The 23,766-nt window shown below is 43.1% G+C and overlaps 1 pseudogene; it reads left to right on the top strand.

Annotated features, from left to right (window-relative positions):
- Window positions 1–529: 529 nt before the first annotated feature.
- LOC134622585 (mitogen-activated protein kinase-binding protein 1-like) lies at window positions 530–23,718 on the top strand (annotated as a pseudogene).
- Window positions 23,719–23,766: the final 48 nt, after the last annotated feature.

Below are 23,766 nucleotides of genomic sequence, written 5' to 3'. Positions count from 1 at the left end.
AAATAATAATTAACTATAAAGGTCTGCTGAGAAGACCTATAAATAAACCCAGTAGGTTGGCAAAAATAAGTGCAGTGTGCTCTGAAAGGATGTGGTTTGAATGCAGATCTTCCACGAAGACATTTCAGAATTGAAATCTTATTCAATGGATTAGTTCCTTAACACGCACTAATTATCGCCTTCGTGCAAGACAACGTGAGTCAAAGTGTTCAAAAAAAGACACAATCAAAACCTAAATTGCTTTAACTTAAGCAAACAGTCCCATTTACTACGAGTGAACTTCCAGATAAGTGAACCTCTGTCTGCTAATCAGCAGCCTAATAAATTCTTTGGTGGCTTCCCAAAACGTCCCCTGCACCGGTCTCTCTAATCCCATTAAATCAGGCGCAAAAGCAACAAAAGCTGATGTAATCACTGAATGGGACCAGTTCAGGTTCGGATTAAACCAGTGATGTCACACTGGCACACGGGAACAAGCGAACAGCTGAGCGGCGACTCCGTCTCCTCCTGCCATTGCAAACCGCAGCGCTGAGACGAGAACCTGCAACGACAGAAGAAGAGAACAGCGAACTTACTCGAGAGATTAGCCTCCACATGTCCCACCGGCTGCTGCAGGAGCTCTGTCACACTTTGTAAAGCTCTGCAGCCGGAAGGTTTTAGTCCTGGGAGCAGGATCATTACGCGCTCTCCTTCGCTTCTTCTCCAGCCCGTGTGCGCGCCACACTCCGTCAGTCCGTGGATTGCCACAGTGGATGGTCAGCAGCCCTCAGAGCCGTGCCTCCGGGCTGCCAAGCTAAGAAAAATGCCGGGCGATGGATTCACCATTAAAAGTCGCATTAGGAAGTTGCTGCGTTCTCCAGCCACCGGAAAGAAGAACTGCAAAGAAAAATCTCACCAGCAAGGTACGAAAACTCCTGATGTGTGAGTAGAACAGCCGGACAGAAGAAGCGTCCCGCTGCAGACCTGTTAGTGCTGCAGGCTTACCTGGAGCTAGAAATCTGATCTGAGATACTTTACTGTAATTATTGGAAATCTAAGGTACAAACGTTTCACCTGCTTAACCCTGTAAAGCCTGAACCATGAAACAACTGCCAGAAAATTCATGTTTATTCACCAAAAAAGAAATTAAACATCAGCCTCCATATATGAGCTGTCATTTTTATTGTTTTTACCGCATCCTGTGTTTTTGTGCAATTTATTGATGCACAGGTCCTAACAAGTCACGCGTTACAGGGTGGAAAACTTTGAGATAGGCGTTCATTATAGTTATTAAAACAGCTATTGCGACCTGTTGGCAGAGTAGTGATAAATCATTATGAGAACAGCTGGCGTTGTTTATTAAAATGAAGTTATTGCAGTGTCTGACTGGGAACACCTATGTTAAGCAAGCATTCACGATTTAATAGCTGATTTACTGCCATATGCGATGTTTAAACAGCGGCAAAAATGACATTTTGATAACCTGGCAACCCAAAAGGCTGGCTTATTAATGGCTTATAAATGATCTATTAAGACTGGTCAGTTTAAAAAAACAAAAAACAAACTGAGAGTCTATTTAGAAATCTTAGAAAGCATTTGTTATGATTCTTTTTATTGTTTGCTGATGTTATTATTGCACTTTTGTTAGTAGGACACTGAGGCTCGGCTACGTTCATATGTTCACTCAGACTAATCAATGACGCCAGCAGTTGGTTCTAATTCCCAAGGCAGACACAGACAGACAGACGTGCCAAGCCAGCTGTCACATCCTCACTTTGTCTTTGAGATCTTTTTCTTTTTCCTTTTTTATTTACGCCTCAAACACCCAAAAGATAAAACAATGACAGTTTTCTGTCTCGAGCCTGTTGTTGGACACGTATCAATCAAAGACATGCTTGGTGCTGCACATCAGCAGCTCAGAGTCTGCTCATTTATCACAGAGTTTGTGCAGGTGTGCAATAAAAACAATAACAGTGATCAATACTTTTCAGATTTGACAGCCTGAATCTTGAAACTGCCAGGAAAGGCTGCTTTTTAATACATAAGACTATGCCAGAATGTTGTACACAAACAGCACATTTACTCGTGTTTTTACTGACTTCTCTCTCTATTCTTCTGTCAGCCTCCACTATTTAATTTTTCTCTTCTAATTATGATGAATTCCTGAAAACCAAACCCGCCCTGTGTTGTCTCTCTACAGGTGACTCTAGAGAAAGTGTTGGGCATCACCTCTTCAGGAAACAGCGCTCTGGCCTGCGACCCTCGATCCGGACTTGTGGCCTATCCTGCAGGGTGAGACGAGAGAGACTGTTTATGCGCTGTTATCTTCCTAATCTGACCTTTGACTTATCAGCGCTCCGCTCGCTCCCAGCTGCCTTATCATATCTACCTCATGCGGATGTTTAGTGTGCAAATTTCTGCGTGTGTGTGTTATCTCTGCATCATCTCAGAGGACTGGAGCTCTGTGTTTTTTTCTTCTTTATCCCATCCTTGGGGAGGCTGTCTCTGGCACAGTGATAGCTTGTTGTGCAGTATTATTAATTCTTGCTGCTATAGCTTTACTCAGCATAGAATATAAAAATGAGGATGGTTATGCTGGATGGTTTAGATCTGCAGTGGTGATACTGGGGGGTTGGCCTCGGCGCGGGTGAAAGCAGTGTTTCAAAACAAGCAGAGTGGGTCCTGCCAGGTCGCAAACAAAATCTGTGCACTTGAGCTGATTTTGTTCTCAAACCTTCCAACAAAGCTGTATTAATATTAAGAAGGCCAGCGGTCAACGGGGGAAAACGAGGAGAATTAGAGCAGTATTGTAACAACATGTAAAGGAGTGTAAGGGTGTGTGTGTGTCTGTGAGGTATGCATGGGCACGTCTTTGCACAAATGGTTCTGCTCATCGTTGTACTTTCTAAATGGTGCACAATCTGGCAACCCACCTGCTGTCTCAGTTTAAATCTGTGCAAGCTGCTCTGTACCAGGAATGCAGTTTCCTGGCACAGTGCAGTTCACTAGCAGGTCGAATGCTGCTCTAAGTTCTGCTTACGAGCTAGGATGCAAAAAGGATTTTGAATTAATAGGTAACAATATTATGCGTGCATTATTTCGATATGGAAAATATAAAAACAGGTGTTGGCGAAATGTAAAATATATAGTATAGGCTAAAAATGACTCACGTTATGTCTAATCGTGCTTTCATTTTTCATGTAACGTAGTGTAATCTTCTTTCTGAATGTTCCCTCTAAGGAAGTTATTCTGTATTTTGAAAACTAGACTAAGGAGGGAAAATCCTGTGCACTTTCCCAACCCAAGGTTTAAAATGTGTGCGCGCGCTTGTGTTCCTATTCATTTCCTTTTTGTAGGAACACCCAGTCATCTCCAAGTTTCAGTCATCTAGCTTTTGATTTATGGTGAAGCTGAAAATTTTGGAGGTAGTTCTCCTTCTTCATTAATATATCCAACTGGTGCAATGTACAACTACAAAACGACCACAGAGCATGATGCTACCACCACCCTGCTTCACAGGAGGTGCAATGTGCTTAGGTTTGACCTTTACTCCTGAAAGGCATACCCCTTGTCATTGTGGCCAAATGGCTCAATTTTTGTCTCATCTGACTGTAAAATATTACTCCAAGGCTTTTTGGTCATGCATGTGGGCAGCTGCAAACTTCAGCTGAGCTTGAAGGTGTCGATTTTGGAATAATGTAAAACTCACTTTACTCTGAAAAGTGGTGACACACCGAAACAACTTGTATTTACAGTTCAAAGAAATCATTAAAAGCCCAAAATCATCATTCATCCATGCCCACGATGAGGGTGCGCAAGCTTCTGACTTCAACTGTATGTTTCACCCAAAAAGAAAATGATAAATCATGAATGCAGGAGTTTTGACCACAACACACACAGCTGATTTAAACCAGAAAATATTGATGATTTATTGGGGTTATTATTGTGTTGTGGAGTAAAATTAAATAAAAATAAAGAGGAATTAGAAACAAAAAGTGGTTGGAAGTTATCCAACTGATCTTTTGGTCATTTGTAAGTTTCATAAATTCATTTCTGCACATGATTAGTTGTTTTTTCGCAGTCACTACATATGTCAATTATTTATTGCTTTCCTAGAAGATTAACAGCACCAATGTTTACAGTGTGTTTCTACCTCTCGCTGTTACCACCAAGGAAAAACTTCCAGATAAAATTCAGCCATTAGCATCAGGCTTTCTTTGGAGTTGCACAGCGTGAATGTTTTAAACATTTGCACCTATAAGCTCTGTCATCAATTTATTAACATAAAATGGCCATTTTCCTTAAGTATGTGCATCGTTTCTCGACCTGTTCCATATCAGATATTAATATGCATTACTGCATTTCTTGGTTTCCTTGTGTAGGTGTGTGGTAGTCTTACTGAACCCCAAAAAGAACAGGCAGCACCACATTATCAACACTTCAAGGTGAGTCATCCACGAGTACAGTCTTCACTGACGCAGAGCAGCACTGAACTAATCATGCTGTGATGTTATCCTCTGTCCCTCTCACAGGAAAACCATCACAGCTCTGTCTTTTTCCCCTGACGGCAAACACTTGGTGACAGGAGAGGTGAGTTTCATCACCCTCACTTTTCTCACTTTGTCTCTGCAGGTAAACTCAAACTTGCGTCTGTCCTCTCGTCTTCTGTTTAGCTTTCTTTGGTTTTTGCTGTGTCAAGTGAACATCACAGTAGGACTGGTGTTTGTAGTAATTCAGATTTACTGCAGAATTCAGAGAATTAGCTTGTTCCCGTCTTCAGTTATCCACAGTATAAGAAGGAGTTAGCGCGCTGTGCTGCGGACACCCCAGCAGGATGGAGGCTTGCTGCAGAGCTCTGTGTTTGCAGCCTCTCCTCTATAAAGGGCCTTGTTCTGTCGTGTCACAGCGTAATGTGTCTTTTCAGTCAAGCATCTTGAATCGGTTTTGTTGTAGTTACAACGCGGGCCTCGACACAACACGCTATCTTAATCCTCCCCGGCCAATCAAAGCCGATTAAAGACTTCTCTGCATAAGTGGATGGGCAGGCAGTAGTTGCCATGACGACAAAGACCAAAGTTCAAAAGACCAAATAGACTTGAGGATAGGCTGTTCTCCTGGATTCTCCTGGAATTCAAAGGGAACCACGTGCTAAATTCCTAATTAAAACTGCTTAGAGATCGTAGTAGATGTGGTGGAGAAATATTAGAGCTGCAAATTTACTCGCCACTCCACTCCAGGCTGAGTGTTAGCATTATGGTCAGCTACCAGACATATTAAAGCCCTCTTCTTAACCCGCTGCGCTCGGTGATCAAAGCTGAGCGCATCACAGCTGTATTAGATGTTTTCCCACAGGCCCTTTAAAAGGAGGAGTAAAAGATATGCCCGAGTGAGTGATCTGATAAGAAATGTCCCTCACACACACACACTCATTCATCAAACAGTAGCTCATTTACATACAGGGGCAGGCTGACAGCGGATGTGCAGGCTGTTTTGTCCTCCTCTTCTTGTGTGTCTTTTGTATGCAGCTCTGTCTTCAGTTGAATGTCACACTATTTCTTTTGGACCTAATAACTCTGACCTTTGAAAGGTCCTTTTACCATATTATAATAGGAGACTACACAAATAGTCTGCTGAACTTTCGATCCCCAAGAGGGAATAATGTGAGCAGGTCAAGGGACAAGTAGACAATCAGAGGACAGAGAGAGGATGATCTTCTAGAGAGATGGACAGACAGGAATGACAGGTGACTCCTGAGCGGAGCCTGTTTCAGTCGACGAAAACATTAAGACGCTTTAGTGTATGAATGGAGGAGTGTTCGCCATCTTACTAACAACCTAACGTTGTTTTTAAAACGTTGACTCCTCCCCCCTTACCATTTTTTTTTTATCAGAGTGGTCACCTACCGGCGGTGAGAGTATGGGACGTGGCAGAGCGGAAGCAAGTGGCCGAGCTCCAGAAGCACAAGTACGGCGTCTCCTGTGTGGCTTTCTCCCCCAATGGCAAATACATAGTCAGTGTAGGAAATCAACATGACATGATGGTCAACGTCTGGGCGTGGAAGGTTTGTCTCACTTGAAAGTTTCTAAAGCTCAAATCCTACTTGTGCTTTTACACCTTCTTCCGTTCTTCTGACTGCTTTAATCAGGACAATCATGGTTTAATGTCTGATGACTGGCAATTTTTGAGCTCAATTTTTTCAAACTCTAAATGAAAAAATAACTTTAAAGTAGTGAAAATGTCTAAAACCATGTAGTGAATGTGATGTTATACTGTTGAGCAGCGAGTCCCATTGTGTTTTAGTTGTGTGATCTCTTTCGAATGTGTTGTTCTTTGCAGAAAGATGTAATAGTGGCCGCTAACAAGGTGTCCAGTAAGGTGAAAGGTGTGTCTTTCTCCGAGGACAGCTCCTACTTTGTCACAGTGGGGAACAGGCATGTCAAGTTCTGGTATCTGGACCACTGCAAGGCCAACAAGGTATGAGAGGCTTTCCTATCTTTTATTACTGCCTGGAGTTATTTCCCTACCTTTTACTTCTGCTTTATTTTTGCATAATTGAATAACTTTAGTGCACTCTTAGATTATGCAAATACATTTGTGAAACCCAGGGATTATTAATTTTCAGCAGCACACATGCAACATTTCAGGGAAGCACTTTAACTCCTTCAGTTGGAGCTTTATCAGCTAACCATCACCCCTCTGTGCTATGTAGGCCAGCGCTCCTGTGCCTCTGCTGGGCCGCTCCGGGCTGCTGGGAGAGCTGAGGAACAATTTCTTCTGTGATGTAGCTTGTGGACGTGGCTCTAAATCAGACTCCACTTTCTGCATTACTTCCTCTGGCCTGCTGTGTGAGTTTAACAGCAAGAGGATGCTGGACAAGTGGGTGGACCTTCGGGTGAGTGAGAGGGGAGGGGCTGTCTGCAGGTGAAAGGTAGAGGTGGGACTCACCAGACACCCCACTATATGATCAATGTGATTTTTAACATTTTGTGACATATAAGAAAACAAAACAAAATGAATAAGATATTCATAAATCTCAAATTAAAATTTTGTCAGTATTTGTTTTATCTAATAAGATAAAGTAATCATACTTAAATTATTTGGATTTATGTAATTTTTTTGCTGCAAAACGATATTATCAAGCAGCAACAACAAGCAAGTACCAACACTGTGACTAAAACCTGCCACAAGATGAATTGAATGCGGTCAAGTTGACAATTACATGCAATCAGCTTCTGATTAGCTGTGATAAATCACCGAATTCAAATCTGTTGAGTCGACTTCCCTCATGTTGTGTTTATTAACAAAGACTCGTTCAGACTGATGCCAGCATGTTGGCAATCTGCAACCTGCATTTATAGATAAGACAGCAGTTACTTGCAAACCTCCGACAGCCTCTCTGAGAGTGGTTGCAGTCAGTCAGTGGTGTAGGACATGAGCCCTCTTGTTCGAGTATTTTAACTTACTTAATAAAAATAATGATATTTGCTCTCCCTGAATCTTTACAGTATCACCAAGCAAAATATTGTGATACGATGCTCTGCTCTTAACTGCCACTACTGTTCATTTTTATTAAATGGTAGCTGAATGTAACATATTTGTTCTTTATTCACTAGGTGTCACTTTTCTTTATGTGGTATTGGCCTCAGTCAGCACTAACATGCATGTTCATTTAGTTATTATTTGAGTACAGTACAGGCACAAATGCCTTAGGTCAGTAACCATACGTGTTTAGTGAACGGGTGAAGAGGATCTTAGAAGATTTAGAAGCAAGGACAGGTACAGGATGTGTTTGGAAAAGCTCCAACGGGGCCGCTTTTCTACTCCTCTGTAACCTTTGCAGAGGACTCAGCCAAAGCAATGATGTAATATTATCTGCAGGAGCATAATTAGCTTATTTTTTCAGACTTGAATGAATATGAATGTTTACCATTTTCTCAGAAAGATTATGAAGCTATGACTTGTGAGCTGATTTTCTGGCGTGTGTCCTTCCGTGCAGACTGGGCTGGCTCAGTCGCTCTCTCTGTCTGAAGATATGATCTTCTGCGGCTGTGCCGATGGAACGGTGCGAGCCTTCAGACCCGCTGACTTGCACTTTGTGTGCACGCTGCCACGGCCGCACCCCCTTGGCTCTGACGTCTCCTCCATGACTGAGGCCAGGTGAGGAAGAGCTCAGGAGTAACTTGGCCTTTCTTTAGCACTGATCCACTGCAGGATCAAGTGAGCTCTATTAATAGAGCTTTCTGTCTCAAACCAAGTCAACAAGCCCGAGTCTCGTCTAAATGTTTCTTATTCTCGAGGATGTCGGATTTTTACAAAGAAAACATCAATTCCTGTTGTCCCAACCTTTCATTCCCACAGTCATCTGTTCAACGCCACAGCGGATGCCCGTTACCCAGACACCGTTGCCGTTACCTATGACCCCGTCAGCTGCCAGCTCAGCTGTGTATATAATGACCACAGCCTGTATGTGTGGGACGTGAGAGATGTGCAGCGAGTGGGGAAGGTGCACTCTGCCCTCTTTCATCCCGCCTGTGTCTGGGACCTGGAGGTAAATGCATGCAGGAGGAAGTGAATTTATATCACCTCTTTAAAAGCTGTGAGATGTTCAGTGTGTTTTCTCAAGCCTCCTGGCTCAATAGGATTACAGCAGTACAACAGATTGGATCTACCTATTGATTCGGTTAGTAATTTGCGGCACATTGGGGATCATTACACGAACAAAACTGGGAAACTGTGAGCTGTTGTGCTGTTGTACTGAACATTGTGCATCAGAATTTGGCAGCTTGAAACTGGTGATAACAGTCGATATAAGACAATTCACAGCATAGTGAAACTGCATTTCTAGAAATCTAACTTACAGCATTAATTGTTTTTTAAAATCATGCTTTTTTTTACCCTCATCTAGTTTATTATTAACCTCCTCCTTTTGTCACTACTCCCCAGGTGTTTCCAGATGTTCCAGAAGAAGTGGCTTCTGGTTTGTCATCAGGCGCATTCCTCACTAGTTCAGCTGATAATACCGTGAGAGTGTGGCGCATGGACGACTGGACACAAACTCATTCTCCAAACATCCTGAGCCAAGTGAGTTTGACTTCCAAGATCCGTATTCTCTTCAGCTGTGTTTCAAGTACAGCTGTGAAGAGTTACTTTCTGTCTCCCTCATTTCTATAAAGGATCTTTTGAATATAATATACATCGACGGGAACACCAGCACCTTGCAGGATTCAGAGTGCGTAACAAGTGCGAATTCAGAGATCAAGTCGGGGGATGGACAGACAGCGGAAATCAGGACGGGCATCAGGACCATCTGTGTCAGCCCAGACGGCAAACACCTGGCATCTGGAGATCGCAACGGCATGCTGAGGTAGGACGAGGCTAAGGCTGAGGCTGATGACAGACTGATGTGACCTCTGTCCTAAAACTGTGATATTCTGCAGGGTTCATGACCTCAGCAGCATGGAGGAGATTCTTAAGGTGGAAGCCCATGATGCTGAGATCCTCAGCCTCGAATACAGTAAACCAGAAACAGGTCAGTGTGTGTGTGAGACTGTATTAGTTACTATAATGATGGCACGCTTGGAGAATATTTGCACATTGACTGTGAATACAATAGGTGATTATGTGGTCTGATTTCTCTCAGGTCTGAAGCTGCTGGCCACAGCCAGCAGGGATCGTCTGATCCACGTCTTGGATGCAGAAGACGACTACAGTCTGGTGCAAACACTCGACGAACACTCTTCATCCATAACAGCCGTCCGCTTTGCTGGTGAGACACTTGAGAAGCTGTCAACATCTGACGGCTAATCTTTCTTTAATCCGACGCTTTCATCTTCGCTCAGTCCCACACAAAGTCCCTCTTTTATTTCACACGCCGCACAACTTGTTTCAATAATAAATGACGGTTACATGTGTATTCAGGTGGCGTTTTGGTTGCCTGAGCAAAGCCTTTCCGCTGCACTTTGCTTTCTCTTCTTCAGCTGACATGAAATGTTTGCACCACTTACTGTCACGGTTTCAAATTTAGATTTTTGAAGAGGCACTAATCTACTGTCTCTGGACTTTTTCATGAACTGTAAAATTATTTTACTAATAATAGTGGGTTAATATAAAATAGGCAGTTTGGGGCAAACTACTTTGAAAGCTTAGCTTTTAAGCTACCAATTACTTCATGCTGGAAGAAGCTGAACTGCAGAAATGCTGCCCTAGGGATGAGTCTAGCTGGGTTTGAGTTCCTGTGGCGTATTTCTGCATGGTGGTCATGTCTGCAAATGATGAGTCAGTGGCCAGAAAAAGGATAAGTATTTGGCCTACAGCTATTTTCCATGTAGAGAAAGACATGACGAGTTATGCACCGTATGGACAAAAAGTACTGGGCCACACCTCTTAATCTTTGAAATTCAAAAATGTTTTATCCCCATTGCCTGCTTTCAAAAACATTTATGAAAGAGTGGGTCATTTTAAAGAGTCACTGGTACTTTAATGGGATGCCACCACTGCAGCAAGTTAAAAAAAAAGTGTGTATTAGTGGTATTACTGCAAAGTGGTTTAGAAACCACAGCAGCTCTCACCCCTAAACACTGCATAAAGACACAGAGCGGAGTTGCCCAGTGTAGCAGCACATATTGCATAGAAGATGCCAGAACACTAAGCTAACTCAGTAACTGCAGAGCTCCAAACCTCTTCTGGCATTAACATCAGCACAAGAACTGTGTGCTCCGAGCTTTATGACATGGGTCTCCATGGTGGAGCAGGTCCTGTAGGTGTAATGTTTAGGTGATTTTGTCCATATAGCTTAAATTTCCGTCTCTAGTTCTGCACTATTTATGTGGAAGTGCAGGGATGTCAGCTTTAGCTTTGTATCCACTTTGCAACAGACAAGATTGCTCAGCTAACCAGCTAACTTCTTAAACAACATGCAATAACTTATCTTGGTAACATAAAAGTTTCATACTAAAAAGGCCAAAGTGTAATTGTATAATAAGCTGCTGTATAATATTAGGGTGTCTCTGTGGTCAGGTTTCAATTTTTTGAATGAAAAGATGACTAAATCCTGGAACGTTCATCTGGACGTCGCATTTTCAGTGGCAGAAACGTTTCATCGCTCATGTGGCTTCTCAGTCTCAGCTGTCTGCAGGTTTCTCCAACCTCATAAACACTACATTTGCATAATGACTGAAACCAGCACCACTGACTAACAATAGACTGTGAGGTCAGTTTCATGATCATTAACATGCAAATTGTCACGACCATTGATCAATCTCCATGAGTGCTATTCACAGAGAGTTGGGGTATAGCTGTAATCACAGCACTGTAAAATAGTGAACGATGTACCCTTAGGCCCCCTCAGTTCACAGATGGTCGTTCCTTTTTCACGTAAATAGCCTCCTTGACTCCCCGCTCCAACTACTGTCTCTCCCTCTCCACTGACAGAGCGGCCACTGGCCTGTAGATGTAAATAGACTGTGGAGTCCTGGCCTGTGTTCTGCCATCCGCTTGGCCAGAGGTTGTTTCCACTGACTTTCAAATGTTGTCCATTACAGATTATATTTCACAGTCTAGGAAAGCTAACCTGTCATTTTTCACACCCTCCCTGGTGAACTCGATGTGTTTGTTCACTGAGTTAATGTGATCACTGAATTGTGGGACATCCTGAGATTTGATTTTCACCCAGGTGTTATCCACATATGTGAACCGATGACTCGGTGGTGTCCCAGGGTAGGATGATAGAGTCCTCTTTTCTACTTCCTCCATACACAAATCGGCCACAGTGGGTGAAACTGGGGAACCCACGGCGCCACCATGTTTCTGCCCTCAACACTGACACACTTGGTCGGTGTTGAGGGCAGGGTAATCCTCTCACACTTTTCACGCACAAATAATTTCTCCCACTGAAAATGTTCCGTCTAGATGAACAGAATCAACTTTCTGGGATTTCCTTGCCTGGATGATTGAGCGTGCATGAAGACACGATGACTAAATGCTTTTGTTTTTTGTTCTTTAGCCAATGACAACAAGGTGAGAATGATCAGCTGTGGGGCAGACAAGAGCATCTATTTCCACACAGCACACAAGGTAACATCAGATGTTGGATAGTACCCAACAAACACACGCAAAAGCATGAGTGACACAAAAAGTACTATCTCAGAACGGCCTGCCAAACACCAATGTTAAAGCTAATGTATATGCAGGCTGCTAAATACTAACAAGGCAGGAAACAGCCACCTCATTGTAGACTGGAAACAGTGAACCAGCTATTCTGACTTCGTCAAAGTACTGCCTGCGATATTCTTCTGAATAACTAATTCTGGCCACAAAGAGCTTCTTTGCATTTGACTTAATTTTTTTTCATTAATTCCTCTCATTTAGGTCACACTTATTGGCACAATGGTAACACAATCTGTTTAGCAATTCTAGAGCACAGACCACAAAAGGAGCATTTGTGCTACAAGTTGTATAACTATGAAATACAAAAAAAGAGAGAAAGAAAAAGAGAAAAAAAATGGAGGCGACATTCTTTTGCTCTGGAATTGCTTCTGGGTTAGCAGGCCACTTACGGCATTTTTCATAAACTTGAGACGGGATTTAGGCCACTGCAGTGACTCAGAACATTAAGTTGTTTTTTTGTTTTGTTTTTTCCGGAGCGCAGTAAACAAGCGCTTGTTAGTCTAAAGTGAACCTTCTCTTTGGCGTACAGACATTTATGGAGTGCTCATTTTAGAAAGTTGTTGTGACAGGTTTGTGCTCCGGCAGAGCAGAAATGAGCTTCGTCTGTGCCGTTTTCAAGGATGAGCTGCAAAGAGTACCCTTTTCTGACTATGTCTATATGATGATGATGATGATGATGATGGTAGTGATGCACAAAAGCTGATTCTCTGTGGTCTAAACTTTGGCCTATTCTAACTGCCAAACATGTTCAGTCTATTTTCCCCACTCCATTATTGTATGCAACAACTAGCTGTATACCCACCTTTTAATATGCAGATATTGATCCTGAGTCAAGCTGATCTCTGCAGCTTTTGGAGGCTTGGCTCAGTGACTGTTAAGATGCACATATTTATCTTTGCAGGTTATATAGAGTTCAGCATGCTCAGAATAAAAGTCACATCATGCATTCTGCTAAAATACCCCTGATATTTTCTCTACCCTCCTCCAGCGCAGGCCTGACACTGTCTTGTTCTGTTTCACAGACCGACAGAGGAACAGAGTTCAAGCGTTCCCACCACATGGTGAGGAAGACCACGCTTTACGACATGGACGTAGACGCCACCTGCAAGTACGCCGCTGTTGGCTGTCAGGACCGCTGCATCAGGTGAGCGAGGGCACGCGGCTTCAAAGATGCACGAGCTTCGCTAGGAAAGCGTTCTTTAAAGGCGCCGGGGCTTATCTCTTCCTTCTCTCTGCAGGATTTTCAACATCAGCAGCGGCAAACAGAAAAAACTCTACAAAGGATCTTTGAGTGAAGATGGAAGTCTGCTCAGGGTAACATTTTTCTCCACAGTTGAAACACCTTTTTTCTCTCTGTCTGTATATATATTTATACACATATAGAGAGAGATGCTAAAAGGCTCTTTTGTGTTTGGTGTGGCAGGTTCAGATCGATCCCTCTGGTCAATACGTGGCCACCAGCTGCTCCGATAAAAACATCAGCATCTTTGACTTCTACACCGGGGAGTGTGTGGCCACTATGTTTGGACATTCTGGTAACGCAGCTAACACAGAATACATCTAACCACAATGACAGGGAACATAATGAGAGCTAACAAGCCTTTTTTTATTGTTTTTGTTTGGCAGAAATCGTCACTGGGATTAAGTTTACCAGCGATTGCCGGCATTTGATTTCTGTATCGGGAGATAGGTGAGAAACCGCCTCTCAGTGATGTCCTTGCACCCAGGCCGAAGCAATCTTCTGCCTCTGCAGCTGTAGGAAATGGCTGTGGAAATGTGTTTGCAGATGCTTCCGAGCTGAAATGAAATCTTGAATATTTAATGCTTTTATCTCCCCCAGCTGCATCTTTGTGTGGAGGCTGTCCCCGGAGCTGACAATCACCATGAGAGAGAGGCTGCACCAGCTCAGAGAAAACCCAAACACACCACCCAGCAAAACCTCCAGTCTCAGGTGACGACACCAGCACACCTCCACCTGTTAATTGAGTACATTCTTGCCATGAACCCAGCGCCGATGATAAAGAGCCCACCTCAAGCGAATGTATTCCCTTCGCGTATAATGACATGGCAACACAGATAGAATATTCATCTTGTTGACTCTTTCGCTGTGTTACCCTAGGCGTGAGGTGTACAGCGCTCCCGCACTGGGTGGTCTGTCCTCTGACAGCGACCGTGAACACGAGGAGGACGACAGAGCGGCGAACGACGATGCCAATGACCCCGAAGACAACGCGACCCATTCTTCTTCCGCCAGCAGCCACGAAGAGGAGGACACAGGTACTGTGTGATAATTGATGACATGAATAAACATAGCAGTAACTGCTTTTGTTTTTTTTAACATCAAGGAGGTCAAAAGGGTTTAGTAATAGGTAGACAATCCTCCATTGGCGCACTGCCCTGACGTTCGGCTTCTGTGCAGAGTGCAGCACAATCTGGAAAACAACCAAAATTGTTTTAAACTGACTTCCTCTATTAACTTTGTAATTATTGTGCTCCTTCCTGCAACAGGAGGCTCAGATGAAGGACAGGACTGGGAGCTGACAAAGGTAGATGTTTGTTATGACTTTAAATAAAATAAATCATTTTGGACTATTCTAAGAAAGCACAACTTAAAGCATCCTAACATGCAGTATTTGCTTTTTGTTCCATTAAAGAAAACAAAAATGGAAAAAAAAACACATCCCTGTGTGTTAATGATGCCATACAGTTTGTTCCATAGCAACAAATGTGATGGAAAGGGTGAATAATTGTACTGTGCTGTGTATAATGTATATTCCCAGCATGGAGTCGTCAGCCAAGTCATCCCTGAGTCCTCAAAGCGTCCCCGGAGGCGTTGGTCTCATCGTATGGGCTCATTGGAAGTGATGGTTAAATCCATGCTGGACCTGAGGCAACTGGAAACCTTTGCTCCGAAGAAAAACCCCAGCTGCCCCCCACATGACAGAGAGAGGCAGAGCTCGCTCGGCCTCCAAGAGCCTGTGGTACGTTCTGTTTGTCTATAAGGGAGATATAGGAAGCTGCTCATGTGGATCCGTGAGCGTATAATTGCACTGCCCGTTTTCTGCAGATGGGAGAGAGACCCAGGAGACATCGACCCTGGCCGGACGCCGACTGGCTGTCCTCGCACACTTCCAGGGACACCAAGGGGACAGATGTGCTCTATCCTGAGGAAAAGGAGGACGACACAAGTCCTCTGGACAGGTAAACCTCTGCCTGCTACACACTGTTTTGCCCGACTGATTGCAATGCCACTGCAAGACAACAAAAGTCCTTTTCTATTCTCAGTTTGCTGTTTCTCTCTTTCTGCACCCCCCCTCCCCATTCCTCGTTGCTCCCACGTCGGTGATTCCATTACATCAGCGATTACTGCAGGATGCAAGGACGAGGGATCCGTAGTGAGAGCCAGGACAGCCGCAGCCCAGACAGCGCTTGCTCTTTGGATTATGACAGCAGAGAGTCCAGCCCAGATCATATTTTGGATGGTAAGGTCTTACTCTGAATGCATGCAGCATTAAAAAAAGAGTCTTTTGTGCAAAAGCTCTGAACTCCAAAAAATCGTGTAAAGCACAGTGTCCAAAGTTGCACTTTTCAGCAAGTAGCACATGACAGGAGACTGTCTGCTTTAGATGCATTCATGCTTATGCCCTGGTGAGAACATACATACATTATTTACATACTTTCATCAGGATTTTGTAGTTTTTCAACACCAAAACTAACACAAGAAGTCTAAACACCTTAAAAAAATATGTTACAACCCCCAGTATGTCTATCGCCACGCTGTTAGAGATTCTACATAACTGAAATAAGCCACACAGTTCCCACAAATTTTAATAAATAATTAGGAACAAGAAGCAAAAGAAAACTAGGAAAAGTCTAACCATAAACCATCAGCAACACTAAACTGCTGCCACTCTGACCAGCCTGGTGTACATCCCTGTTACAGCCCTTAAAAACAGTCCCAGTTTCTCATATCGCCCCCTTGGGGAGATTAATTCCCCACACCTGATCTAAGCTAAACCAACATCAAAACTAAATGTAACAAAACTAAAAAAGAAAAATGCATAACATGAGCGTAAGCCACTCAAACTGCTGCTGCAGTCAAAGGAATGTGAAGGGAGTGAGAGAACGGGCTTCCTGACTGCCCTCATAATTGGCTTTCAGTCCTTTTCAGTCCATAAGGCCAGACCAGATACTGCAGCATAACTGAGAGGTCTTTGTATATTTATAATGCTAAAAAAATGTGAGCTTTCTTCACGTTGTGAGGTTTTTTCATGTTGCAGTACTCTCTGCCTGCCTGTGCTCAGTCTCAGGTTTTCTTTATGAAGTGTGCCAAACGCAGGATTTAAAATCATGAGTTAAAATGTCCAGGAGAGCTTTAAAATATCTCTTCAACGTACAGTGAAGCTCATACCTGCAGAGAGGGATTTGGGCGTGCAGAGAGACATGGATTTTATTTATTTATTTATTTTATTTTATTTTATTTCGAGGCTCGATAAGAGAAATGTCAGATAAAACTACCAGGCTGGTTATTTCTTAAGGATTACAGAGTACCTGCTGCCCCCCCTCCCTGTGTGTAAGGGCTGTATCAAGGCCACTGGAGACTTTGGTTTCTCTTTGTCACACTTGTGTCTCTGCTGCGTCTAATTTTGCTTTCGCTTTCAGATCCTGCAGAGGCAGAGTATCTGAGTCAGGACAGCTCGGATGAGGAGAATGTCGAGAAGGAGGAGGACGCGGAGCGAAGGGAAGGGGTGACGAGCATGGACGAGGCTCTCAGGACAATAACGGACAGTGGCGGATGCGATCGAGCGGATTTCCTCAAGCAGAACTTTGAGACGCTGTCGGAGGGCTGCACTACAGGTAGCACAGAACACACAGACAGGCGTGCTTTGAGCTTTAGGGAAATAACCTAAATCTCTTTGTTGTTGGGAGCCAGGGGCAGAAGATTGATACCCCTTTGATGTCTAGTTATGACTAATGTATAGCCTGTTTGTGGCTAACACCTCCAGACATGGAGAACAAAATTATTGTTTTATTTCCCAGAAGTCTTTAAATGACCTCACGTGCAAATTCAGATACAGTCGACACTGATTATCCTCTCAGTCTCACTTCTACTTCCTGCCTCTGTCTCAATTTTCTTCCTTTTTGTTTTTTCTTGATGTCCATCCACAGCTGAGCAGAGCACAGTCCCGAGGCTCAGTATGTCTTCACGCTTCCTGGCCAGAGGACATAATAACCGGTACTGCCTGACCACTTCAGACCAATGTGGATTCAACAGCTATAATTACAAACCCATGCGGACTCTCACACGCCGCTGTGTACTTTCCCTGTCTAGTCAAGCTGTCAGTTTAAAGTCACATTGTTAACCCTCTATGGGTGATTTTGTGTGTAGCAGGAAATTGTTTTCTTTTTTTATTCTTGGAGGTGGAGATGTATAAGCGTAAACAGCTTCATATTTTGGGGGCTAAATGATTCCACCCTCATGTCTAAGCTACTGTTAAAGAGGCGGCTCTCTGCAGAAGTCTCCAAATCCACCTACCAGCACATCTAAAGCTCGCTAATTCACATGGTATATCTTGTTTAAGCAGTGCAACCCCCTCCTGTTTAAAGTTTACGCTAACTGACTGCTGGATGAGGCTTCATATTGACTTTACAAACCTGAGAGTAATATCAATCTGCACATACGTTAGGGGAACGTGTGTCTCACTTATCTGCTTCTCTTACCCGGTATTACCTTTCTGCGCAGAGACGTGCTTCTGTTTGCCAAAGCGAATGGGAAGGAACAAGGCGGCCGCTCCATTAAGCCCCCGGTGTCAAAAGTGCGGCCCTTGATGGAAGATGGCGTAGGCGGGAATGCAGAAAATAAGAGTCCCGTGTCCCCTGGAAAAGCTCAAGAGCCAAAGTAAGAAGAAAGCACACACATTAAGAGGCGTCATGGGGGTTTCATTTTTGAGGCAAAACCGGATCTGCGAAAAGCATAAAAGTCACTAAATGATTCTAAAAGATCAGTATGAACAACATGGGGGGGATAAATGCTGTGTCACAAGGCTATGTCAGCACAACAGCAGACATTTCACTGTGCTTCATTCCTGCCAGTCATGTGACTAAAATACTCACGCGTGCCGTGAACAGATGGTTAAGTTGCTGTATTGCGTCTCAGCAGGGCTCCGGAGAGAAGCAGTCCTCCTGCGCTTAGACCCCAGAAGAAGACGACCACAGGGTCCCACCTCTGGAGGTTTTCTAATCCTCCCCCCAAAGCTTCGCTGCTGCTGGACAGGACGGCGTGCATCCAAAAATCGCGCTCTGCCCAGGACTTGGCCACGCGCTGTACGTTTGATCCCGTTTCAGTTCATTCATTTATTTGTCTGTGGTTCCTGTAATGTTTGTGTCTGACTTTTCAGTGAACTACAGTAATTCCATCCGCTGGCAACTGTGAGAAAGTTAATCTGCCTCAAGAGTGTATTTAAACATAATTTGCATTGCCGACTTACAGTTTCTTTGAAATTTGCCAAATTAATCAGTGTATTTTCCCACATGAGTTGAAAGTAACTGCTTTGTAGTCTTCTGAATCAGTTCATAACACTTTAGCACGCGTAATTTAATTCTACTTTCTTAGAATTAGTCATATTAATCTTCTCACTGTCTTTTTCTGCAGCTCTTTCCTCCCCTATGCCCTCTAGTGACCAGAGGGAGTTGCACAAGAGACCTCAGCAGCCTTTCCTCAATGAACCCTCTCCCAGACCTTCCTCGTGCTTTTCTTCACACTCCTCTGGGTCCCCACAGTCATCCCAGTCCCCACTTCCGTGGGAGAGCCCTAAACTCAAGCCCCAGCACTCTTACATGAACCCCACTGCTAGCTCCGTGGCAAAAAGCCGGTCCTCCTCTTTTGGAGATGCCGTCCATATAGTGACCCCGCCAGGCTCCCCCTTCTTCTCCAAGAGGAGGAGGTCGTCTGTGGAGATAGAAACTGAGCCTCCCGTGCTCGCCTCATCTCCTGTCCTGATTTTCCCATCCTCCGTGCCGTCAAAATCATCCCTTCCACTATCAAACAGTCCCTCCTTGACTCCACCTCATCCTACAGCCAGCCAGAACGTCCCTCCTTCTCGCATCCCACTTCCTAAGCAGCCGCTCAGCCCTCGACGCAGCCTGTGCCTGGAGGTGAAGCCAAGCTCAAGTTGGTCTGGAAGTATCAGCAGGGCTTCTACTCCTACAACAGACCCCGGATGTCACCATAGAGCTACTCCCCTAAACAAACAAGGTCAGAACCCTGGCCAGTCGTGTACTTTTTAATGTCTCCACAGAGCTAAGGAGCTGATCGGCTAACTGTGTGCTTGAATGTGATTTTATCTTGTTATTTTCAGCATTAGGCAGGCACCTGTCTCTAAGTTTGGATTCCTCTTTGTCATGTTCCATGCCTGTGAAGCAGAAAAGGGACTCGGTTTCTGAGAGGTGAAGTTTTATATCACTTGTGAAGACTTTGCTAGATGTTTTTTAACAGTCGCACATCAAATTGCTAATTATTTGCTTCATACACACTATGAGTTGGCTGCAGTAGTATTTGTTCATTGTATCTGTTCAGTTCTGGGTATCTTATATACAAGAATTAGTACTGCCACTGCAACTGACTTACATTTCTGGCTTTTATTCCCAGTGCCAAGGAGCCAGGTCAGGTGGCTGTAGCTAAAGAGTGCCCTCTGGTGCCTGAACAGGCCCACACATCAAGCCCACAGCCAGGTTTGGCCTCCCACGACTTCTTTAACCAACCCTGCTCTTATTTGTTGCTACGTCCCCTGATGTTTTTCAGTACTGCCTGTCAGTCTTATCTGTCTCATATTATCTGCCTGCTTCCAGTTAGACCTTTACAAGGACGACACATGACAGAACAACAAGTTTTAAATATCTGCTTTTTTTTGTTACATTTGTTACATTTATATGTGTTACATTTTGTTACATTCATTCCTTTAGCTTCTTTGTCTTCAGCCCTCTTCTCGCTTCCCTCTAATATCAAAATATGGATGATTTTCATAAAATTTGCACATTTGTACTTCCTGAAAAGGATGAACGTTTTCCGTTATGGCCTCATGTTTGCACACCAGGTACTGTTTTCCATTATCTGTGAAAATTGGCAGGTGAATTTGAATATTACTTAGACTCTGCTGTGACGTCAAATACAAAGCCTCAGTTAATGGGCAGTGCAGAGTTTTCCTCACATTGCTCACTCGCTCAGTAAATAAAAGGTATCTAATAGTTTTAAAGTGCTCTGGTGAATCTTACAATAACTCCATCCCCTTCGTCATACTTCCCTCCCGGCTGTTCCCTTCGTCATACTTCCCTCCCGGCTGTTCCCTGAATGATAAGCGCCTTTCAAAGGCCAGGAATTTCTTTTCGCTTCATTTCAATTTGAAAAACACAGAAACCTTAAATGGCATTAAGTGATAGCAGCTCTGTACCTGAAACTGTGTTTTGCTGGATGATATAAACTGTGAAATCAGTTTTCTTAGTTTACACTGTTACAGCTCTGCAGCTTTTTGCAGTAACCTCCTCACCTGTTTGTTTCTTTTCTGATACCAAGTTTTCCCTCTTTCTTTCTTCCTTATATGCTCTTCAACCTTTTGCACAACGTTTACCACTCTCCTACTTCGCTCGATAACAGCGCGCGCTTGTGTTTGTGCTATTTGTGCTCCTGGGTGCGCGTGGTGATTTTCTGCACGCTGTGCCGTACTTGAAAGTCATTCTGTCTATCTCTCTCTGCAGATCGCTCAGTCACCTTGGAAACTTGTAGGCAGGTTGTTACCGACCTTCACAGCAGTCTGCGGAAAACTGTCATGTTGTACACTACGGTCAGTGTGTGCGTCTGTGTATATGAATGTGTGAAAATGGTGGGTGGGTGGATGGAGAACTTGATAGAAAACAGGAAACAGAGAGAGAATAAGACAAAGGGGAAAAGCAAACATCTATAAACTGATGAAGCAAATGAAGCGATAAAGGCACTGCCCATCTGTGTGCGCCTCTGGCTGCCTGTTGACTGCATAAACTGTATATAAAAGACATATGTGTCTGGGCATTTTAAAGCCACCCATTTTAAAATTCTCAACATGGCTTTCACCTTGTTGTTTTTGCTTTGTTTTTGTTTTTTTAAATATAGTCAGAAGTGACCACATTTAAACAAGAGGGTGAACTGTTATCAGCTAATGCTAGCTAGCTTGGTTAGCATGCTAGCTTGGTTAGCATGCTACCCAATCTATTATCCGGCCAAGCTAGTATCAATAAAGTGTATGTGTGCACGCATGGATCCAGATACCTGCTGATTAGGGTTAAGTAATGAACACAGGAAATTGTAGAATTTAACTCACCAAAATCTTAGCAGGGACTTTTTGGATTAGATGCTAGTACAGTAAACTACACAGCAAGCCACACTGGAAGGTACACTATATAGATAACATTGGCCACAACCCTTTTTTGAATTCAGGTGTTTCCAATCCCACTGCCACATGTGTATATAAAAAAGCAGGAACTCCAGCAACACTTGAGGAACGAAGAACAGCTTTAATAATTGGTCAATTATTAAAGCTGTTCTTCGTTCCTCAAGTGTTGCTGGAGTTCCTGCTTTTTTAATTCTTTCATCTTCTCCAGGCCAGGATTTTTTACATGTGTATATAATCAAACACCTAGCCATGCAGTCTGCTTTTACAAACGTTTGCGAGAAAATTGTTTTGTTTTCAAGAGTTTACTAAATTTAAATGAGATGCTGTAATAGGATGCCACTATTGCAAAAAGTTAGCTGGTGAAATTTCTTCCCTCCCAGATACTACATGATGTGATATTACTGTAAAGTGGAAGCGTTATAGAGCGGGGTTGCTGAGTACTGAGGCACATATTTTGTTAAAGTCACTAGTTCTTTGCTGACTCAGTAACTCCTGCGTCATTAACATCAGCACAAAAACTGTGTGCCAGGAGCTTTATGGCTCATGGATTTCCAGGGTGGAACAGCTCCTGTTGGTGTAATGTGTAGGTGGCCTAGTAATAAACAAATTTTAAATAATATATACTTACCAAATTAGGTGTGTGTTTTAGTACATTAAATGATGAACAAGATGGGTGTAGCTACTTTTGCCATTCAAAGTAGCTACAAAGTAGCCCATATTAAATGCTTAGCAGATTTTAAATGGGTAAATTATAAAAACATTCACACTTTGTTATGAAAGGGAAAGTGCGCTATAAGAACTACAATCATTTTCTATCAGGTGGAAAACATGTTTATTTCTACTGTAAAGTTGAGTATTTTAACATGAAACATTATGGAGACTTGACTCAGTTTTTGGGCAAGCCTCAAGTGGTCATTCAGGGTGCTACAACTTACACTCCATCATTGGTTTCCTTTTTAATTTCTGGAAGTTTGGATGGCTGACTTACTTTATATATGTATGTGTTCATTAACAACAGGTACTACAGCATAGCCAACAGACCAGTGAAGATCAACATGAGATGAGGAGCATCCTGTCCAAGGCGCTGCTTACAGTTAAGGATGAGCTGGACTCTCTGCCTCATCCCTCCTCACCCCAATCTGAAGGGCCCCCAGGGGTAAACGGTGACGGAGAGAAGGCCCTGGCTCTGCTGGAGCAGTACGCTGAGCTGCTGGTGAAGTCTGTAGAAAAGAGACTAGACACCAAGACCTGAAGAGATAGACTAATGTTTGCAGGGCCCATAAACCAGGAGGAGAAAGAGAGACGAAGACTCTATAGCACTCTTAAATGCACAATTGTTGTTGTTGTTTTTTGCACAGAGACCATTTGGAAAATAGATGTTGAGTATTATTGTCTAGAATATATATATATATATATATTTTTATTTTTTTTTAATTGCCTTACTTTCACATTGCTGTTGCTCTCCTTTGTCTGTGGAGCATTTTTCTAAGTGAATGTTACAAAGGGAAACACTGGAGGGACAAAGGTGATGAAGTCACGTGAAGAGCAGAGGTAGTCCAAAACTAGAAGACTACATGGGTTTAAAAATATGCCACAGTTTTTGTTAATTATACACACAACTTTTATTTATTTATTTTTTTCTGCTATTAAATTGTTACTAATTGGATGAGAGTAATATTTTTTTAAGCAAAGTAAATATATGCGGATATGAATGTACTGAGATGTTTTTAGTTTTTACTGAATTTAAAAAAAAATTATGTCCATAAGATGAAGCTCATCATTATTTGTTTCCAGTATAAATATCCAGGCTCAAAATTCCGCCTCGTCATCTGTGTAGCTGTTCTGTTTTGTGGAAGTTGAAGCCTTGACCCAAATGTGATGTTAGCTTAAGGGTCTGGTACAATATCTATAATTTAACAATATGCTGCTCTTGAGGTAAAAATGCTAACGTTTGGGCTTAAAGGAGTGAGGACAGAAATGGTTTCACTGAGTTTTTACTGTAGGAAAGAGCTTTTCAGGCTACCTCTGTCAGTCGTGTAATTCATATTTTTGCGCTGATGGTGTTTTCCTTGTAAAACTCACTGTAACTTTGGTGAAACGATTGCTTGTCGACATGTATCACACAGTCAATCATCCAGTTAGTTCCTTTTATACGTTTGTGCTGATTTTTTATTTCTCTGAAAGAGATTTTCTCTTATTT

Source organism: Pelmatolapia mariae, unplaced genomic scaffold (assembly GCF_036321145.2).
Source record: "Pelmatolapia mariae isolate MD_Pm_ZW unplaced genomic scaffold, Pm_UMD_F_2 NODE_ptg000053l+_length_149371_cov_1, whole genome shotgun sequence".
NCBI classification, from domain to species: domain Eukaryota; kingdom Metazoa; phylum Chordata; class Actinopteri; order Cichliformes; family Cichlidae; genus Pelmatolapia; species Pelmatolapia mariae.
This window is presented reverse-complemented; position numbering and strand designations above follow the sequence as displayed.